General features: G+C 38.8%; 1 protein-coding gene across 1 annotated transcript in view; it reads right to left on the reverse strand.

Annotated features, from left to right (window-relative positions):
- Positions 1-15,512, reverse strand: part of THSD7A (thrombospondin type 1 domain containing 7A) — a 488,459-nt gene that overhangs the window by 235,296 nt on the left and 237,651 nt on the right. The gene's annotated exons all lie outside the window — the stretch shown is intronic.

Genomic DNA, 15,512 nt, shown 5'->3' on the forward strand with positions numbered 1-15,512 from the left:
AAATTGCATTCCTAGGAAACAATTAGAGCTTAAAACGTCAAAGTCAATTTGTCTGAGCTGGGAGGTCTGGGCAGAAGAATCATCTGAGAGTGGCAGTAAAATGGTCCTATGAGTCAGCTCTGTTGCTCCTTACAACAACAGAGAGGACCAGAATCCCATTTTTACTCACATGTCACATACTGCCTATTAATGATGCATTAGGTAACAACACTAACCTAAGAGCAAAACTTTCTCTGTGATGAACAACACAAGGTATTTCATGAAAATTAGGCAAAATAATGACCAAATGATGACCTCTACAACTCATTTCATACAAAACCCTCCATGTTTAATTTCCTCTTAGATACATTTATAACACTTCAACAGATTGTTATCATACACATATATGCATATATGGGGCTTTCCAGGTGGTGCCCATGGTAAAGAATCTGCCAGCCAATGCAGGAGATGCAAGAGATGTGGGTTTGATCCCTGGGTTGGGAAGATCCCCTGGAGGAGGAAATGGCAATCTGCTCCAGTATTCTTGCCTGGAAAATACCACAGACAGAAGAGCCTGGCAGGTGACAGTCCATAGGGTTGCAAAGAATTGGACATGAATGAACAACTGAACACACACATACACACATGTGATGCTTACAAAGTTTATATTCTATGTATAGGCAGAGAATTAACAGTCCCTTTTAATCTTTTGTGGAGAATTTGACCATCAGTTAAATGCCTCCTCTTACAGTTACCTGGTAACCTGATGAAAGTTGAAATATCAGCTATGTTACTAGATAATATTATTTATAATAGAATGATCAATTTGATAAATTTAATTTGCTGTGGAGAAACTAAAACTACCTGGTAGGAAGCTACAGCTTTGTGCTTCCCTAAACTCTTGGACTAGAATTTATTTTTCTGGAGACTTTATAGGCTATTACAAATAGATCACTTCCAGAGATACCAATGCCTGTAGGGTTGATACTTTTAATGCAAGGCTGCTCTTTGACCTGCTGGATGTATAATTATCATTCTTCCCCTGAAATGTGTTGCATGAATTTCTAGAAGAATTCCCATCAAAGATGAGGAATGACTATGGTTACTATGATGACAAGCTCTATATCTTTCTAAGCAGACTAATACCAGATGGCAATCTTGTGAGTCTTGTGTATCTGAAAGTCTTGACAGTGTAAGATTAAAATTTAATTCATATTACCTCATGCATGAAAAATGCTGGACTGGATCACTCACAAGCTGGAATCAAGATTGCTGGGAGAAATATCAATAACCTCAGATATGCAGATGATACCACCCTTATGGCAGAAAGAGAAGAACTAAAGAACCTCTTCATGAAGGTGAGTGAAAAGGAGAGTTGAAAAAGCTGGCTTAAAACTCAACATTCAATAAACTAAGATCATGGCATCTGGTCCCATCACTTCATGGCAAATAGATGGGGAAACAATGGAAACAGTGACAGACTTTATTTTTTGGGGCTCCAAAATCACTGCAGGTGGTGATTGCAGCCATGAAATTCAAAGACACTGCCTCCTTGGAAGGGATGATACGGGGAGGGAGGAGGGAGGGGGGTTCAGGATGGGGAACACGTGTATACCTGTGGCGGATTCATGCTTACGTATGGCAAAACCAATACAATATTGTAAAGTAATTAACCTCCAATTAAAATAAATAAATTTACTTAAAAAAAAAAGAAAAGCTATGACCAACCCAGATAGCATATTAAAAAGCAGAGACATTACTTTGCTGACAAAGGTCCATACAGTCAAAGCTATGGTTTTTCCAGTACTGATGTATGGATGTGCGAGCTGGACCATAAAGAAGGCTGAGTACTGAAGAACTGATGCTTTTGAACTATGATTTTGGACAAGACTCTTGAAAGTCCCTTGGAAATCCTAAAGGAAATCAGTCCTGAATATTGACTGGAGGGACTGATGCTAAGGCTGAAGCTCTAATACTCCAGCCACCTGATGAGAAGAGCTGACTCATTGGAAAAGACCCTGATGCTGGAAAAGATTGAAGGTGGGAGGAGAAAGGGCTGACAGAGGATGAGATGGTTGGATAAGAGTCAGATGGAACTGAAAGACTGAACAGCCAATAATCCTTTTGTGTGGGTACCATTATTATTTCTATTTTATACGAAAGAGTTTCTGAAAGGTTAGGCAATGTGTTCAAGATCATATGGGAATTTGCAAGAAGGGAACCGAAATTTGAACTTGGATTTTCTAAAATCAGAGTCTATTTTCTTAGTCACTCTGCCCTTCTTCTCACAGATTAAACTGATTATAAATCTCTGTTAGAGCAAACTGCTGTAGCTGAGACCAATGCCAGGGTTACTGGCACATTGTGAATCCACTAGTTTCACTATTTCACAATCCCAGGATTTGTACCATCCTAGAAGGAAATGGCAACCCACTCCAGTGTTCTTGCCTGGAGAATCCCAGGGACAGGGGAGCCTGGTGGGCTGCCGTCTATGGGGTCGCACAGAGTCGGACACGACTGAAGCGACTTAGCAGCAGCAGCACTTTGACAGGAAATGGCAACCCACTCTGGTGTTCCTTCCTGGAGAATCCCAGGGACAGAGGAGCCTGGTGGGCTGCCGTCTATGGGGTTGCACAGAGTCAGACATGACTGACGTGACTTGACAGCAGTAGCAGCAGCACTTTGAAAACGTGCTACTTGTTTTAAGGAGGACTTAGTAATTAGGGAAAAGTCAAATCACATGAATTTTCCTGATCCATGTTAACAAGTTTTAATGCAGGTCCTACATAGAAATCAGCAGCATAAACATGAGAACAGTATTAAGTAATATGATTATATAGTTTGTAATATACAAGACATGTAACATATCTATTTATACTTTATTTTTCCTTTAATTTTCTAATACCATTATTTCAGTAAATATGAAATCAAGTAACTCTACATATTGGACTTCAAGAGTACAAAGATGAGATTATAGTAATTAAACTGGAATCATACAATTCTGCTTGGGGAGGCACAGAAGGATAAATGAAGTAGTACATTATTATTTTAGACCAAGTGAAGGTAATTGATAGAAACATGAAAAACAGTCTTTTGTTTGTTGGTGTGTGGGGGAAATACAGCTTTTTTCCTTGGCTTCATTGTAAGGAGCTTTTGTTGAGCAGTGAAAACAAGAGTGGAATTGAAGCCTAGGTCAGATCAAGGGCAGCTATGTAGATCCAGAAAAGCACCTTCTGTGGATGAGAGAACCATTCAAAGTTTTGGAGCATAAAGGACATGATACTTGCATTTCATGTAAATTCCAGTGGCAGGGTGGAGGTTGGAATAACAGGGTAAAAGGTTAGAAACAGAGAGACTATGATGATGATTACATCATTAATATTTATAGTAAACACAGACTGAGTGCTTTCTGTGTGCTAGACGCTGGTCAAACTGAGGGAGATATGATTGTGAACATGAGATTGATCTTCACTGAATCCCTACTGTGAGCCACATACTATATTGTTTTACCTAAAATATCTCTATCTCATGAAATCCTTAAAACTATTCTGTAAGATGAAGCTTTATCTCTCTTCTATTTTAAGATGCATGCTCTGTTGCTTTAGTCGTGTCTGACTCTTTGCGAGCCTATGGACTGTAGCCTGCCACGCTCCTCTATCCATGGAATTTTTTAGGCAAGAATACTGCAATGGGTTGCTATTTTCTACTACAGAGGATCTTCCTGACCCAGGTATTGAACCCATATCTGTTACATTTCCTGCATTGGCAGGCGGGTTCTTTACCACGAGTACCACAAAAATGGAATCCAAATGTCTCACAAAAGTCTGGATAAAGTAGCAGAAATGGAATTCTAACTAGATATTTCTGCTTATAAGACATATGAAAGTGTGAACAAAAGCAATGACAGGGGAAATTAAATGGAGTCAGAAACTATCAAAAGGGGAGTTAGAAACCATATAAACTGATGGACAGCTGAAGGTGTTAAAAGAGAGGAAGGAGTCACTAAATAACTTGGAGGTTTTTAGCTTTGGCGATCTGGGGAGCACTACTACGATACTTTGAAATGGAGAACATAGAGTGAAAAAGCAAGTTTCTGGCAGTTGATAATTGAGTTTAACATTAGTATCTTAATTTGATATGGACATATTTCATACATATCCAACATGCAGAAATTTCCAGTAGACTAATCCAGAATTAAGGATCACAGTTTAAAGTTCTGGATGACTTGTATACTTATAAAAATCATGAGCATACCAGAGTTCACAGTCAAGGCCACAGGAGTAGCTGACTGTTTACACACTGGGGCTCATTTTGTTGTTATTCAGTCACTAAGTCATCTCTGACATTTTGTGACCCTATGGACTGCAGCATGCTGGGCTTCTCTGTCTTCCACTATCTCCTGGAGTTTGCTCAAATTCAGGTCCATTGAATACATGATCAGAGAAGGCAATGGCACCCCACTCCAGTATTCTTGCCTGGAAAATCCCATGGATGGAGGAGCCTGGTAGGCTGCAGTCCATGGGGTCGTGAAGAGTCGGACACGACTAAGCGACTTCCCTTTCACTTTTCACTTTCATGCACTGGAGAAGGAAATGGCAACCCACTCCAGTGTTCTTGCCTGGAGAATCCCAGGGACGGGGGAGCCTGGTGGGCTGCCGTCTATGGGGTCACACAGAGTCGGACACAACTGAAGCGACTTAGCAGCAGCAGAGTACATGATACTATCGAAACATCTCATCCTCTGTTGCTCTCCTTCTCCTTCTGCCTTCAGTCCTCCCCAGCATCAGTGTCTTTTCCAATGAGTTGGCTCTTCATATCAGGTGGCCAAAGTACTGGAACTTCAGCTTCATCAACAGTCCTTCCAATTAACAGGCAGGGTTGATTTCCTTTAGGATTGACTGGTTTGATCTGGCAGTCCCGGGGACATCACAACTTGAAAGCATCGATTCTTTGGCACTCAGCCTTCTTTATGGTCTAACTCACATCCATACATGACCACTGACAAAACCATGGCTTTGACTCTACAGACGTTTGTCAGCACAGAGATATCTCTGCTTTTTAATACACTGTCCAGGTTTGCCATAGCTTTTCTTCCAAGGAGCAATCATCTTTTTAATTTCATGGCTGCAGTCACCATCCACAGTGATTTTGGAGCACAGGAAAATAAAATCTGGGGCTCATTTTAGGCCTGACTAATTCACACATGATCTTACAGTGGACCTTGATAGGTCTGTGAGCACTGTGGTGCTTATTAATTTCATTTTGCAATTGCTAGTGAGACTAAATAGAGTCACCAAATTGACACTTACTAAATTGTTCAGCTACCATCATTTACCATCCTCTCCTTTGTTCTGGTCATGCAAAATGATGACATGAGAGAGCTTAGGGGAACCACACATTTTGGTTCATTATGGTTTTAGTGAGAATATACACCTCTGGGAATCAAAGACAAAGGCTATGCCTCTGTAGAGCAGCATGGTAGAAGATGTGAATGTAGAAACTATGAAAGTTTCCTTTTTGTTTGTGTGGTATATCCAGGATAGCCCTGATGGCTAAGACTGAACAGAAGAAAAGTTTGGCTTTGAGACAAAAACAGGTATTGCTTAATCACCTTGAATCACACAGAGAAGAATTAGACTGAAAAAAATGAAAAAGTGGAGAAGGCAGAGTTTAATTTTTGCCTTTAAAGAGACTTCATTAAAAGATGAAAGAGCACAGATATTTCTGACAGTTACTTTTAAACCTGATCATCCAGTATATTTAAAATTTTTTATTTCTGGGCAAGGTTAAAATCGATAAACTGTAGGTTACTTTTTATTTCATTTTTGATAATTCAAACTGTACTACACAAAATAAAATGCCATTTTAAATATTTTGTATGAAAATTATTTCTGTAGCCCATTTAATAATCATAATACCTGTCAAAATATACCTTCTTTCTGAAGGTAGCCTAATTAACCTCCCAAAATAGCATGATCATTCTTTAGCTTTTTAAAAAGAAACTTTCCACATCTCTCATTTTTTTCAAGACCAAGTCCAAACTTTCATTTCTCGTAATCAAAGCTCTCTATAATCTGTCACTACCCCATGACACTCTGGTCATTACTTAAGCAAAATTAATGTTCAGTCTTCCTCCCTAGTACCCTGCAATTCTGCACAGTCTCCTTACTGTCTCCATATAACACTAGCCCACTTCTATCTACCCACTTTTGCCTACACCACTTGTCATTTGGAGTCTCATCTCCTGTCTTCTGTATCTCTCAGTATCTTCTGTATCTCTCAGGACCTAGGTGTTATGGCCCACGCTCAAGAAAAGTCTTGAAATGTGGCCTGAAACATCCCTCCCCAAGTAGCACCATGTAACAATTTTTCCTTCTCACAGGAAAAATATGAAATAACAGAATGAAAACAAAATGTCATAAGTTATAAGCAAGAAATGTGTGTCCCTTACAATCAGGTAAGCTGAATATCTGCACTGAGGTGGTGAACATGTGACATCTGTAAATTCCCTATTTGAAGTTTCTTTTAGAATCACTTGTTTAATCCTTTCTCTCTCACCTCTCCTCTTGATCAATCAATAGATAGATAGGTATCAATATATGAAAAAAGTATTTTTTTGTTCCTAACAAAGCAAAAAAGAAAACAACATCATAGTAGTTATGTTTGGAAATCACCCTAGACATACTGTTTCTAATCCAGGGACAGTAATAAAATGGATCAGAATAGTTTTTAATTGTCTCACTGAAGTCTAACATCTGCAGTTAGGGGCTCTGGAGGCAGAAGTTATTCTTGAAGGCTTAGTATAATCTAGAATTTTGGTATTAAAAGTGGTCTGCAGACAAACACCTTGACAATTAACTGAAAGCTTGTTAGACATGCAGGATCTTAGATTCTCAGGCTTCACTATTGAGTCAGAATCAGTATTTTAACTACATTCCAAAGTGATCCATAAACATACTGAAGTTTGAGAACACTGATCTACAGCTAACTCTCTCAACTACCCCCAAAATAGAATCATTCACTATTTACAGTCAACAAAGGAATCTTTAACAATATAGCCTTTCTTCCTACAGAAAACAGAAACTGAGTAGATCACACAAAATGGGATTTATTATCAGATATTAGGTGGTTTAAAGGGCATGTTTTCATCCTGCAAAGATGCAAATAAATTCAGTAACACTATTAATGTTACAGGAGAATTTTCTATATAAAGGGTAATATCATAAATCTTTTCATAATATTAATAAGCATGCCCAAGTTTTGTAAAGAGAACAAACACAATTTCATGTTCAGAGTAGATTAAAAAATTCATTTTGTTGATAAAAAGCAAAATACATTTGTAGCTTGTATATTCTGTTAGGCATCATGGTCCCATGTTTTACTGGATTACATAAATTGTTCTGTTAATGAAAGTGATTGTCCTTATCCTGACCTGCAAAATACAAGGGTATGCACAATGTTCACAGCAGCTCTATTTACAACAGTCAAGACATAGGAGCAATCTAAATGTGCATTGACAGGTGAATGGATAAAGAGGATGTGGAATACACATATACACACAAAAGAGTACTGCTGCTGCTGCTGCTGCTAAGTCGCTTCAGTCGTGTCCGACTCTGTGCGACCCCATGGACTGCAGCCCACCAGGCTTCTTCGTCCATGGGATTCTCCAGGCAAGAACACTGGAGTGGGTTGCCATTTCCTTCTCCACAAAAGAGTATTAGGCAGCCATAAAAAGAATAGGTAATGCCATCTGCAGCAACATGAATGGCCCTAGAGATTATCATACTAAGTCAGACACAGAAAGACAAATATCATATGATATCACTTAAATGTGAAATATAAAAAAAAAATGAATTTATTTACAAAACAGGAACAGACTCAGACTTCAAGAACAAACTTATGTTTACCAAAGGGGACAGCAGGGAGCGGGGTAAGACAGAAACTAGGAGTTTGGGATTAACATATACACACTATTATATGTAAAATAGATAATCAGCACAGTCTTACTGTATAGAGTATCAAACTAAATTATCTTCTAATAACCTATAATGTAAAAGAATCTGAAAAATTATATATGTGTATGTATATATATATAAACTGAATCACTTTTATGTACACCTGAAACCACACTGTAAATTAACTATACTTCAATTTTTAAAAAATGATAAAGAAAATATAAGGGCGTGGAACTTAAAACACATACAGAGTATTACTATAACTCTACTGACTATCTGAGAAAAAAAATTACACACTTTTGGAGGCAGATGTATTTTTCACATATACAAGATAGCCATCAACCAGCTGACAGTTATGTCTGCAGTTCCATTTCTTATGCTTACACACAAATGATTTAACTTTAAAATCATATTCAGAGATTAATATAAAAATATAATACTCAAATATATGTTTATTTTTCCTATGATCTACTGTTTCCTTTTTTTCAACTGAATAAATGAGTTGACTGATAGGACTGCCTAGTTTTCTGAGTCTCCAGTTTGTAACAGGTTAGAAGTTGATGAATGCTGTATTCATAGTCGAGATCCAAGTCATTTCTAAACTGCCACTCTTGAGTTGCGTGACTCTGATCAGGTGACTCTTCTACCACATAGCTTTTTCATATGATGAAATTACATTTTCTGAAAAGACCTCTAAAGTCCCTTTCTTCAATAAAAACCTATTAAGTCTTCATAATCTAACCAATCTAAATTCTTATTGGCTTGCATTTTCATATTGGATCTTTAAAAATAATACCTTTCCCATCTCTAACTATGTGCAAATGGTATTTCCTTTTTTCCCACAATGATACAGTATTAATATAAGGACATTTATCACATTTACAAACATATGGAAACAACACAAATGGCTATAAATAATGGGAAGGTTAAACACATAAATTATGGCTACACTCATAACACAGAACATTATTCAAGAGCCTATCTGTAAAGCTGTCTTATTTCTATCTTGAATTTTTCAGAACTGGGAACTAGCAAAAATTAGTGAAAAATCAGAGCACACATATATATTCATAAAATATTTCTTAATTATGCTCTAAAATGGTTTTCAAGCAATTTATTTTAAATGTTACAAACAATCATAAATTGAGAATCTAGAATTTAAAAAATACTTTTCCCACCTTTAATTATGTTCAAATAGCATTCCTTTTCTAAGCACAAACTTTGATTTCCTCTAATTTTACACATATTTATCCATTTGAATGAACAGTTTACATATTTTTTAATTTCATTCTCTAAGTGTGCCCTTTCCTTCACAGAATTCAGTGAGTTAGAAGCAATGATTTTTATGGAAGCAAAATGCATGCACAGTCAAATTACTTTCCTTATAAAGGCAGAGGTCTTTCCCCTGGCTTTGATATTTGAAAACCTTTTGTTGAGCTGCTGGGAACGCTGCCAAATGGTGTCACCTGCCAGCTGGAGGGATCATATGCTCCCTATTAGAGCTGAGGGCCATGCTGCTGGTCAGCAGCTGAATGTGGGACTACCAGCACTGCATGTACTGAGTAGTGGGCTAAACTGCTGCAGCAGTGAGGCCTCCCTGGAAGGGCCAGTACATACATTTCCTATCCTTTCAAACAGCGAATGCTTGTGTGCAGCTGCTTCCTTATCACCCATGCCGTTCCAATAGGAGAACCACAGTGAAGTTTCATGGCACAATCCCAAAGCTGCCCCCAGTGAAAACTCTGTAGATAGCTTTCTAAGCCAGGGTGAGAACTACCTACCAGCCTTCTAAAATGGTGTTACCTGGCACGACTGATTTGGGCAATTCCTTTCATTAAAGGCCCTCTTCAGCATTAAGGAATGTTTCACAAAAGTCAGACTAAAGGAAAATGGAAGGGAAACCTAGCCACAGAAATATTTTAGCTATTATTTTGAATTCTGCATCTAATTTCTAATGTGTGTGTGTGGCAGGGGCGGGGGTGTGCAGCATCAATAAGCAATTCTTGGATACTCACTGGATGTTCGGGAGGTCAACTTCCTTCTGACACTATCTACCCTTCTGACACTATCTACCCAGAGACAGTGTCAGATTTCAAAGGCCTACAAGACTGTCCCCACCCTCTCACTTCAGATGCCAGGTTGCTTTCTGTACTGACTGACTGCAGCCACACACAGATTCCCAAGACTCTGCTTCTCAGGTTTGAATAATTTGCTAGACCAGCTTGCAGAACCCAGAGTTAAAACCATTTTACTTACCAGAATAGGGGTTTATTTAATAAAAGGATATAACTCAGGAAAAGAGAGACAGAAGAGACGCACAGGACAAGGTATGGAGAAGGGGTGGAGCTTTCAGGCTCTCTCCAGGCCTGTCATTCCATCTGCACCTGCACTTCTTCATCAATCTGGAAACACTCCAAACCCATCTTTCTGGGGATTTTTAAGGAAGCAAGACTGGTTAAATCAGCCACTGGCAACTGCTTCAACCTCAAGCCCCTCTCCTCTGCTAGAAGGTGGAGAGGGGGAAGATGGGATTGAAAGTTCCAACTCTTCCATCACAAGCTGGCTCCACTGACAACTAGCCCCTACCCTTCGGTGCTTTTCAAAAATCACCTATTGACATAACAAAGACACTTTTATCACTATCTACACTGAAGAATTCCTATGGTTTGGGCAACTCTGAGCCAGAAACTATCGTTGATGAAGACCAAATATACTTGAGAAATATATTCTGGTCATCTGAATAACCAAATATATATTCTTTTATAAATCACAAGAACATATCAATTATTTAAAAGGAGACTTCAGTTCAGTTCAGTTGCTCAGTCGTGGCCGACTCTTTGCGACCCCATGAATTGCAGCACGCCAGGCCTCCCTGTCCATCACCAACTCCCAGAGTTCACTCAGACTCACGTCCATTGAGTCAGTGATGCCATCCAGCCATCTCATCCTCTGTCGTTCCCTTCTCCTCCTGACCCCAATCCCTCCCAGCATCAGAGTCTTTTCCAATGAGTCAACTCTTCGCATGAGGTGGCCAGAGTACTGGAGTTTCAGCTTTAGCATCATTCCTTCCAAAGAAATCCCAGGGCTGATCTCCTTCAGAATGGACTGGTTGGATCTCCTTGTAGTCCAAGGGATTCTCAAGAGTCTTCTCCAACACCACAGTTCAAAAGCATCAATTCTTTGGCGCCCAGCTTTCTTCACAGTCCAACTCTCACATCCGTACGTGACCACTGAAAAAACCATAGCCTTGACTAGACAGACCTTTGTTGGCAAAGTAATGTCTCTGCTTTTCAATATGCTATCTAGGTTGGTCATAACTTTTCTTCCAAGTTAATTCCAAGTGAAATTAATTGTGTAAAGTTCTGGTATGCATGGGTTGTGAAATGCTCCTAGGAATAGGATTGTTGTAAAGATATTTATTATAATGATGTTTGTGTACTCTGCTATGAAAAATAGGCTATAAAAAAAGGAGACTTACTAAGTATCAAATCAAACACTGACCAACTGTCGTAACTTTTATAACATATGAAAAAGAGTGAGAGAATTAATCTAATATATCTCTGGTAAGGAATAGAAGTTAAAAGCAAGAAAGCTTTGGGGCAGTAATAATGATTGGAAATCCTTTTCTATATAGACACTGGATTAATTAACATTTGCCTGACCTGGCCAACTGCCGAGTGCCTGGACAATCCAAAGTTCCTAGTGACTATTGAAAGTAGTATAGAACATGATCATGGAATCTAATTCATAAAACTATAAGAAAAATGATGCAGTAACTCTAAAATAACATCACTTTTCCTGCTTTTGATGACCATTCATTTGATATGTCTCTGGTCTTTTTCTATTTTCTCTGAACTTTCACTCTCTTAGATGAGCATCCATAACCATGTTCAACTAAAATAACTATGGACCTATTTCTATCTACCTCAAATATAAGAGCTCGAAAACAGAACTCACCATCTTCCCCTCAAATTGGCTTGCTCTGTTGTCTTCTCCAAGCCCCCTGATTCTTCACTGTCCACTCTCTCTTATGCTAATTAGCAACAAGCTAACACAAATCCTTATGCAGGCCATCTTTTCAGATCATCCTTCGATCTCCATTTCCATTCTTATCATTCTGAGGCAGGTATTCCATGTCCCATGGGAAAAGTAAAAGGCTAAACCACCATTTTTCTTTAATCTGCCCCTGTATCCAGAGTCCTCTACTCCCCTGTCAGAATGACCTGATACGTTTATATTTATTCAATTTATCATCTGCTCAAAAGCCCACAATGGCTGCCTTGGAGTCCAGTTGATCCTTTCTCTTAACTGCTAAGTTTCTCATGCAATCCCTAGTCTCACGAATGTGGAAACACAGAACACCAACTGCACTCTGGCACTGCTTTTCAGTCTCTGGTTCTCTCTGGCTAGTTTACTATTTCAAAGACCTGCTCAAGCTTATGACATTCGTATTCACTACTGAATTTAAGCGCGGGGAATTTAAAATATCAATTTAGATTAGCAAATGACATACCCAGATTTGAGGAACCTTGCTTTAAATAGCCACTCTGACAAAGTGGCAGAGCTGGTCTCTAAGAATCACCAGGATCGACAAAGAGTGGTAAGCTGGTTCAGATCAGGTAAAACTTAAATAGAGGCAGAAATTGTGCCTCCTGAGAGGGACATTTCCTAAATATTATTGCTACTCATTCAGAAAGAGCTGAAAAGAGCCCAGGTATGGCAGTGCTGAAGTAGGCTCTAGTGGGACATTCATGAGGGCAGGGTGGTGTGGCCTTAGGATGGGGGCCAAATGACTTTAGTGAGAGGGAATCCTAGGTTCTCACTTCCAGCTTATGCAGAGAAGCTTATTAATTTTTTTTAAATATCAAGGGTTAAAATTTGTGTGTGTTCAGCTGTGTCAGACTCTTTGTGACCCCATGGATTTGTAGGGGTCTCTTCTGTCCATGGGGATTCTCCAGCCAAGAATACTGGAGTGGGTTGCCATGCCCTCCTCCAGGGGATCTTCCCAACCCAGGGATCAAACCCAGCTCTCCTGCATTGCAGGTGGATTCTTTACCAGCTGAGCTACCCAGGAAGCCCATAGTTTCTGTGTGTGTGATGCTATTTTCTCCCCTACTGGACTTTATTCTTTTTCAAATATGGTCATGTTATCTTATTTATTCATTTGTTTATTTATGTCTCAATATCAGGCAAGAAATAGATAACATATACTCAATTAATAAACAATATGATGGAGACAACCCAGCATGATAAAAATCACTGTCAACATAGCATACAAGTAGTAAAGGGTGTTCTATATGTGATAAAACTGGAGAAGGGACTTTTAATCAGAAGATATAAAAACTTCTTGAGACACAGATACTTTATAATGAAATCTCACAACCACTACTCAAAAACTCTTTAATAAACTCTTGAAATGTGCACTCTGTGGAATGACAAACAGTTTCCCTAGTTGTTTCTACCCTGAGGAAAAAATGGGAAAAAGCTAAATATTTTAAAAGAAGATAATTCTATTTGCATTTCCCTAATGCATTCTTCAAAAGACTCAGGGAAGAAATCAAGACATTCAGAAACAGGACTTTAAAATCAACATCTTTAGATAAAATGAAATAAACATGAAAAATGAAAAGTCACTCTGACTATATGGGGATTCCTGCGAGTATTTGGAGAAGGCAATGGCACCCCACTCCAATACTCTTGCCTGGAAAATCCCATGGATGGAGGAGCCTGGTGGGCTGCAGTCCATGGGGTCGCTAGAGTCGGACACGACTGAGCTACTTCACTTTCACTTCTCACTTTCATGCATTGGAGAAGGAAATGGCAACCCACTCCAGTGTTCTTGCCTGGAGAATCCCAGGGATGGGGGAGCCTGGTGGGCTACCGTCTATGGGGTCGCACAGAGTCGGACACGACTGAATCGACCTAGCAGCAGCAGCAGCAGCTAGAGTATTTGTTAAACTTAATGGAAAAGTACCTGTTATTGACTATATTTTCATTGCATCACTTCTTCACTATATTGCAATAGATGTACCTCATAATCTCAAAGTTATTTCTCTTTAATGGTAGAAAGTTCTTTTGTTGAATTACAGAGTTACATGGACGAGGATGTTTAAGGAAGATTAAGAAAAGGAGAGGGTAGAGTCTGTTTACATACCTATTTGCATGTTATAAGACATACAGGGCTTTGAGTTACAAATGGAAATCTGATCGGGACAATAATAACTTGCATATATTTGTCAAAACTACCAGAATTTGGAAAGATAATTTTTTTTCAGTTAAAATACAGTTTTGTTTTACTGCAACTCTATTTCAAGTGTTAGGGAAGATCTATCTAAAACAACATCTAATGAGCAATAAAAAGAAATGAATCCAATTTTTATAAGATGAAGGAAATGATTTAAATACATGCAGATGGCACTTTTAAATATATAGATTTTAATTTTAGCAGGGTGAGTTGACTACAATATGTTATTTTATCACACAAATATTCTTTGATAACTAATTACTAAGACTATTCTTTAGAGTAAAGTAATTCTAACATAAATGTATAATTGTGTACTCAGGTGGGGGAGATCTATTATATTACTTCTGAAAATAATTACTGTATATTAAATGTTTACACAGTAATAAATATTAATGATCAATTTCATTAATATTAATAATAACCATAACATCAATTTAATGGTTTGTGAGGCATTGAGTCTCCTTATTAGTTCAGAAAAGCTACTATACAGACTGTATTTTTTAATCAAATGCAATACATGGGTAGATTTAATAATATTATAATATTATTTGCTGAGCTTTACACTTCCTGAATCAAAGCAATATATAAGGTGATAGGATAATCCAGAATGCACTGCTACAACTGGCCATAAGTATCATAAGAATACCATAAGGCATTTTTTTTTTCCTTTGACAGGAACCCAAGATAATACTCCCCCAACTAACTCTTCCATTTTATAGATAAGGTAACTGCAACCCTGAAATGTTAGACAGTTTTTCAAATATATAGAGTTGCCGCCATTGGCTTTTCTAGTTCTGTTAAGTGCTGCTATCAGCGTCTCTACTGAGAAGGCCGGATGCTTCATGCTAGCTCTTCAGCCCCAAGCTCTCATATCTGAATTGCCTAAGGGAAAGGTAGCACACTCTTGCTGCTGGGTTCCACGCCCCTCCAACACCCAAGATGACCCCACGCTGTCTTCCCCCACCATAGCATGGTCTTCATGGAGTCTGCAGGAGGCAGCCTCTGCCATAATCATCTCAGAGTGCATGCCCACACTGCAGGCTCCCAGGCCACAGCCCCAAGTCATCAATTAATCCGGTCTAACAGATTCCTAAACCCCAGGTGAAGGAGGAAACAGACACAGATGGACTCCATCTTAGGCCAGGCTGCGAACATTAGGCTACACGCATGGTCACCCTCCCAATGGACTCTGAACTTTGTGCCTGGTGTCTACAGAAGTGGCATACCAGTGGGAAACCAGACCCCCTAGATAAAAGAGCCTCAGGACTTGGACTTGGACTCTCCGTTGCCTAAAAGAATATGCTAATTATCTCTGTAACAGAACAAAGTCGTAA

The sequence above is a fragment of the Bos indicus genome, chromosome 4 (genome assembly GCF_029378745.1).
Source record: "Bos indicus isolate NIAB-ARS_2022 breed Sahiwal x Tharparkar chromosome 4, NIAB-ARS_B.indTharparkar_mat_pri_1.0, whole genome shotgun sequence".
In the NCBI taxonomy this organism is placed as follows: Eukaryota; Metazoa; Chordata; class Mammalia; order Artiodactyla; family Bovidae; genus Bos; species Bos indicus.